The following is a 6,024-nucleotide window of genomic DNA, read 5'->3' on the forward strand; positions in this document are numbered from 1 at the left end:
AAAAAGCTTTTGACAAAATTCAACACCCATATATAATAAGAACTCTCCAGAAAGTGGGCATAGAGGGAACCTATCTCAACATAATAAAGGCCATATATGACAAACCCACAGCAAACATCATTCTCAATGGCGAAAAACTGAAAGCATTTCCTCTAAGATCAGGAACAAGACAAGGATGTCCACTCTCACCACTATTATTCAACATAGTTTTGGAAGTCCTAGCCATGGCAATCAGAGAAGAAAAAGAAATAAAAGGAATACAGATTGGAAAAGAAGAAGTAAAACTGTCACTGTTTGCAGATGACATGATACTATACATAGAGAATCCTAAAGATGTCACCAGAAAACTACTAGAGCTAATCAATGAATTTGGTAAAGTTGCAGGATACAAAATTAATGCAAAGAAATCTCTTGCATTCCTATACACTAATGATGAAAAATCTGAAAGAGAAATTATGGAAACACTCCCATTTACCATTGCAACAAAAAGAATAAAATACCTAGGAATAAACCTACCTAGGGAGACAAAAGACCTGTATGCAGAAAACTATAAGACACTGATGAAAGAAATTAAAGTTGATACCAACAGATGGAGAGATATACCATGTTCTTGGATTGGAAGAATCAACACTGTGAAAATGACTATACTCCCCAAAGCAATCTACAGATTCAATGCAATCCCCATCAAGTTACCAATGGCATTTTTTACGGAACTAGAACAAATCATCTTAAAATTTGTATGGGGACACAAAAGACCCCGAATAGCCAAAGCAGTCTTGAGGGAAAGAAACGGAGCTGGAGGAATCAGACTCCCTGACTTCAGACTATACTACAAAGCTACAGTAATCAAGACAATATGGTACTGGCACAAAAACAGAAACATAGATCAATGGAACAAGATAGAAAGCCCAGAGATAAACCCATGCACCTATGGTCAACTAATCTATGACAAAGGAGGCAAAGATATACAATGGAGAAAAGACAGTCTCTTCAATAAGTGGTGCTGGGAAAACTGGACAGCTACATGTAAAAGAATGAAATTAGAACACTCCCTAACACCATACACAAAAATAAACTCCATATGGATTAGAGACCTAAATGTAAGACTGGACACTATAAAACTCTTAGAGGAAAACATAGGAAGAACACTCTTTGACATAAATCACAGCAAGATCTTTTTTGATCCACCTCCTAGAGTAATGGAAATAAAAACAAAAATAAACAAATGGGACCTAATGAAACTTAAAAGCTTTTGCACAGCAAAGGAAAACATAAACAAGACGAAAAGAGAACCCTCAAAATGGGAGAAAATATTTGCAAACGAATCAACGGACAAAGGATTAATCTCCAAAATATATAAACAGCTCATGCAGCTCAATATTAAAACCTAAATAGACATTTCTCCAAAGAAGACATACAGATGGCTAAGAAGCACATGAAAAGCTGCTCAACATCACTAATTATTAGAGAAATGCAAATCGAAACTACAATGAGGTATCACCTCACACCAGTTAGGATGGGCATCATAAGAAAATGTACAAACAACGAATGCTGGAGAGGGTGTGGAGAAAAGGGAACACTCTTGCACTGTTGGTGGGAATGTAAATTAATACAGCCACTATGGAGAACAGTTTGGAGGTTCCTTAAAAAACTAAAAATAGAATTACATATGACCCAGCAATCCCACTAGTGGGCATATACCCAGAGAAAACCATAATTCAAAAAGACACATGCAAAAAAAAAAAAAAAAAAAAAAAAGACACATGCACCCCATTGTTCATTGCAGCACTATTTACAATAGCCAGGTCAGGGAAGCAACCTAAATGCCCATCGACAGAAGAATGGATAAAGAAGATGTGGTACATATATAGAACGGAATATTACCCAGCCATAAAAAGGAATGAAATTGGGTCATTTGTAGAGACATGGATGGATCTAGAGACTGTCATACAGAGTGAAGTAAGTCAGAAAGGGAAAAACACATATCGCATATTAACGCATATATGTGAAACCTAGAAAAATGGTACAGATGAATCGGTTTGCAGGGCAAAAATTGAGACACAGATGTAGAGAACAAACATATGGACACCAAGTGGGGAAAGTGGCAGGGGGTGGGGGTGGTGGTGTGCTGAATTGGGCGATTGGGATTGGCATGTATACACTGATGTGTATAAAATGGATGACTAATAAGGACCTGTTGTATAAAAAAATTAAATTAAATTAAAAAATTTAAAAAAATTAACTAACTTCTAACTTGAATGATCATCTATATTCTAGAAATACAATGTGAATGTCTCAAAAAAAAAAAAAAGAAACAGGTATCATTACTCATTTCATGGATAAGAAAAACAATGCTCAGAGAGGTTAGGTAATCTGCTGCGATACTGTGATTTATATATACTTATTTATACTTAAAAAAGATATATTTAGTCTTCATCCTTACTTCTGGCACAGAGTTCCTAAAACCCTTGGAATTTCCTAAGTAATAAGAGTGATAAAGGTTTCATGATATTCATAACAAACCTCTTTCAACTAACACCTGAGGTTTATGTTAATGAAGTGATTTTTGGAAAGCACCTAAGGATGGAGAACCAAACATATGATTGGAGGGCGGGAACTTTCAGTCCCACCTCCCTGACTTCCAGGGAGGGGAGAGGGGCTGGAGGTTGAACTGATCACCAATGGTCAATGATTTAATCAACCATGCCAATGTGAAGAAAACCGAAAAAGGACAGGGTTCAGAGAGCTTCTGTGTTGGTACACATGTGGAGATCTGGGGAGAGCGGCATGCTCGGAGAGGGCATAGAAGCTATGCACCCTTCCCATATACCTTGCCCTATGCAGCTCTTTTATCTGGCTCCTCCTCAATTATATCCTTTTATAATAAATCGGTAATCTAGTAACTAAAATGTTTCTCTGACTTCTGTGAGTCACTTTAGCAAATTAATTGAACTGAAGGAGAAGGTGTTTGGAACCTCTAATCTATAGCCAGCTGGTCGAAAGCACAGATGACAACCTGGATTTGCCACTGGCATCTGAAGTAGGTGTTGGGGGTAGGGAACAGCAGGGCAGTCTTGTAGGACTGAGCCCTTAACCTGTGGGATCTGATGCTATCTCCAGGTAGATTCTGTCAGAATTGAGTTACACTGTAGGGAACCCAGCTGGTAACAGAGAGTTGCTTGGTGGTGTAAACAAACAAACAAATAAACACCCCCCACACACATGTTAGACATGGCTAATGTGGCACAGCTAGTAGTGGTATCAGGAAGCATTTTAACTCAAGAGCTCAGGCTCTTAAGCACTGTCTGAAAAATGTATTAATGCTTCCAGAATTACTGTATTTGTCCTCAAATCAGTAGTCCATCCAAAGTACAGAAGACAGGCCACAGTAGACAAATATGATACCTATGATTCATTTTTACATAGTAAAAAATAGCTCAAAGGCAGGTAAGTTGGAGAAAGTGTAGAGAGAAAGCCCAAACCAGATTCTACATAAATACAAAGTAACTATTGACAAAAAACATTAATAAAGGGCTCCATAAGTTAGAATGTATGTTTGGGAAGCTAATTTACAAGGCACAGACTGTTTAAGAGGATTTGTTTTGGCCTTGATAAATAAGGCTGGCTTAGATTAGGTACACGATCTATAATTACGTTGACAAATACAATGGAAGAAAATATGCCTATGACATATCAGAATTAAACACTGGGTAAAAAGGGGAGAAAACCTCAAACTTTAAAGGAACAGAGAGGAGGGACTGTTTACAGATGGCTCCTAAAGAGGAATAGACCTCTGTGTGCCTCCCTGGAACCCAGGAAATGTTTCTACTTAGGGTGAGCCTTCCACACCAGGGATCTGGAGAAAACAGAAAGTGCACAGAGAAAGTACCTGGAATAAAAGCTACAAATCTCACTTAAGTTACAAATTACAACCTCTTACTTCCTGCTTAACTTTATTAAATATTGATTATAATTACTATTTATTATAAGTTCCTATAAATTCTAGGTAGCATGGTATACAGGAGGAAAAGGAGGCACGGAGAAGCGTTTTACCACTGACACTGCTTAGAATTGTAGGTGCAGAATGATGATAAAAAGCAAATGGACTTTTAGGTGGTTTTCTTACTGCTTTTAAATTCCTTACAGACCATGCACCCCCTTACAAGTCTGCACTACTGCCCCCACTTTGGCATGCCACTGCTAGGTAGAATACTAGCTATTAATATACCTGATCTCATTATCACTCCCTTTTTACAGGTGAGACCAAGTCTCAGAGATATTAAATAACTTAGCCAGGGTCACACAAATTGTAAACACCAGAGCCCGGATAGGAACCCAGGTCCATATGACTCCAAAGTATTTCTCTGGCTGTGCTGGATTACCTCACATGTCGCCCTTATTCCCACCTGTATTAAAAAGAGATCTCACGGCTTCCCTGATGGCACAGTGGTTAAGAATCCGCCTGCGAATGCAGGGGACACGGGTTCGAACCCTGGTCTGGGAAATCCCACATGCCGCGGAGCAACGAAGCCCATGCACCACAACTACTGAGCCTGCGCTCTAGAGCCAGCGAGCCACAACTACTGAAGCCCGCGTGCCTAGAGCCCATGTTCCACAACAAGAGAAGCCACCGCAATGAGAAGCCCGTGCACCACAACGAAGAGTAGCCCCCGCCCACCGCAACTACAGAAAGCCCGCGCACAGCAACAAAGACCCAGTGCAGCCAAAAATAAATAAATAAAATAAATTAAAAAAAAAAAAAAAAAAGAGATCTCACTGCTGCCATCACCTTAGAGAACTGTTTGTCAGTCTGATACAAAGTTAAGCTTATGGGCTTCCCTGGTGGTGCAGTGGTTGAGAATCCACCTGCCAATGCAGGGGACATGGGTTTGATCCCTGGTCCTGGAAGATCCCACATGCCACGGAGCAACTAAGCCCGTGCGCCACAACTACTGAGCCTGCGCTCTAGAGCCAGTGAGCCACAACTACTGAGCCTGCATGACACAACTACTGAAGCCCACGCTCCTAGAGCCTGCGCTCTGCAACAAGAGAAGCCACCACAATGAGAAGCCTGCTCACCACAACAAAGACCCAACGCAGCTTAAAATAAAAAAAAAAATAAATAAATACATAAATAAATACATAAATAAATAAAGTTAAGCTTATATCTACCCTATGACCCAGCAATTCCATTCCTTAGGTATTTACTTAAGGGAAATGAAAACATTTGTCCACCTAAAGACTGGTATAAGAATATCCATAGATGCTTTAATTTTTAAAGCCCCACACTGGAAATAACCCAAATGATCATCAACAGGAGAATGAATACACAAAAGTAGTGTATTCATACAGTGTAATCCTACTCAGAAATAAAAAGGAACTACCCATAGATACATGCAACCACATGGATGAAACTCAAAAAATGTTATGATAAGCAAAAGAAGCCAAACACAAAAATATGTATACTATATAATTCCATTTACAGAAAGTATATGAACAGGCAAAACTAATCTATGGAGACAGAAGCCAAAAAGTTGTTGCTCTGAGGTAGGAGTGCTGACTGGAAAGTGCACCATGGGAACTTCCAGGGTGATGGAAGTATTCTCTATCTTGTCGTGGGTGGTAGTTACTCAAGTGCCAAAACTCATCTAACTCAACACTTGAGACCTATGCACTTTATTTTCATGTAAATCATACCTCAGTAAAGAGAGGGAAGAAAAAAGGTAGTAATAATAATAGTGATAGTGGTAGCTGATATATAATAAGTGCTATCTCACCATCTACCAGGAACAATATTGTGCCCTTCATTTATGCTTTGAGGTAAACTTTACAACTACCTTGTGATGGAAACACCACCACTATTCTCATTTTTCAGATGAGGAAAAGGTTAATACCCCATACTGTATAAACAGTATAGTAAGAATGTGAATTCATGTCTGACAGATTCCAGAGCTTGGCTCTTAACTATGGTGCCATATTGCTTTTTTAATTAATTAATTAATTAATTAATTTTTAAATATTATT

At 38.8% G+C, this 6,024-nt stretch overlaps 1 protein-coding gene across 6 annotated transcripts in view; it reads right to left on the minus strand.

Moving 5' to 3' along the window:
* The window catches only part of WDTC1 (WD and tetratricopeptide repeats 1), a 73,376-nt gene that overhangs the window by 30,511 nt on the left and 36,841 nt on the right, over window positions 1–6,024 (minus strand). The gene's annotated exons all lie outside the window — the stretch shown is intronic.

This window comes from Balaenoptera borealis (genome assembly GCF_965194805.1).
Source record: "Balaenoptera borealis genome assembly, chromosome: 1".
Classification (NCBI taxonomy): Eukaryota; Metazoa; Chordata; class Mammalia; order Artiodactyla; family Balaenopteridae; genus Balaenoptera; species Balaenoptera borealis.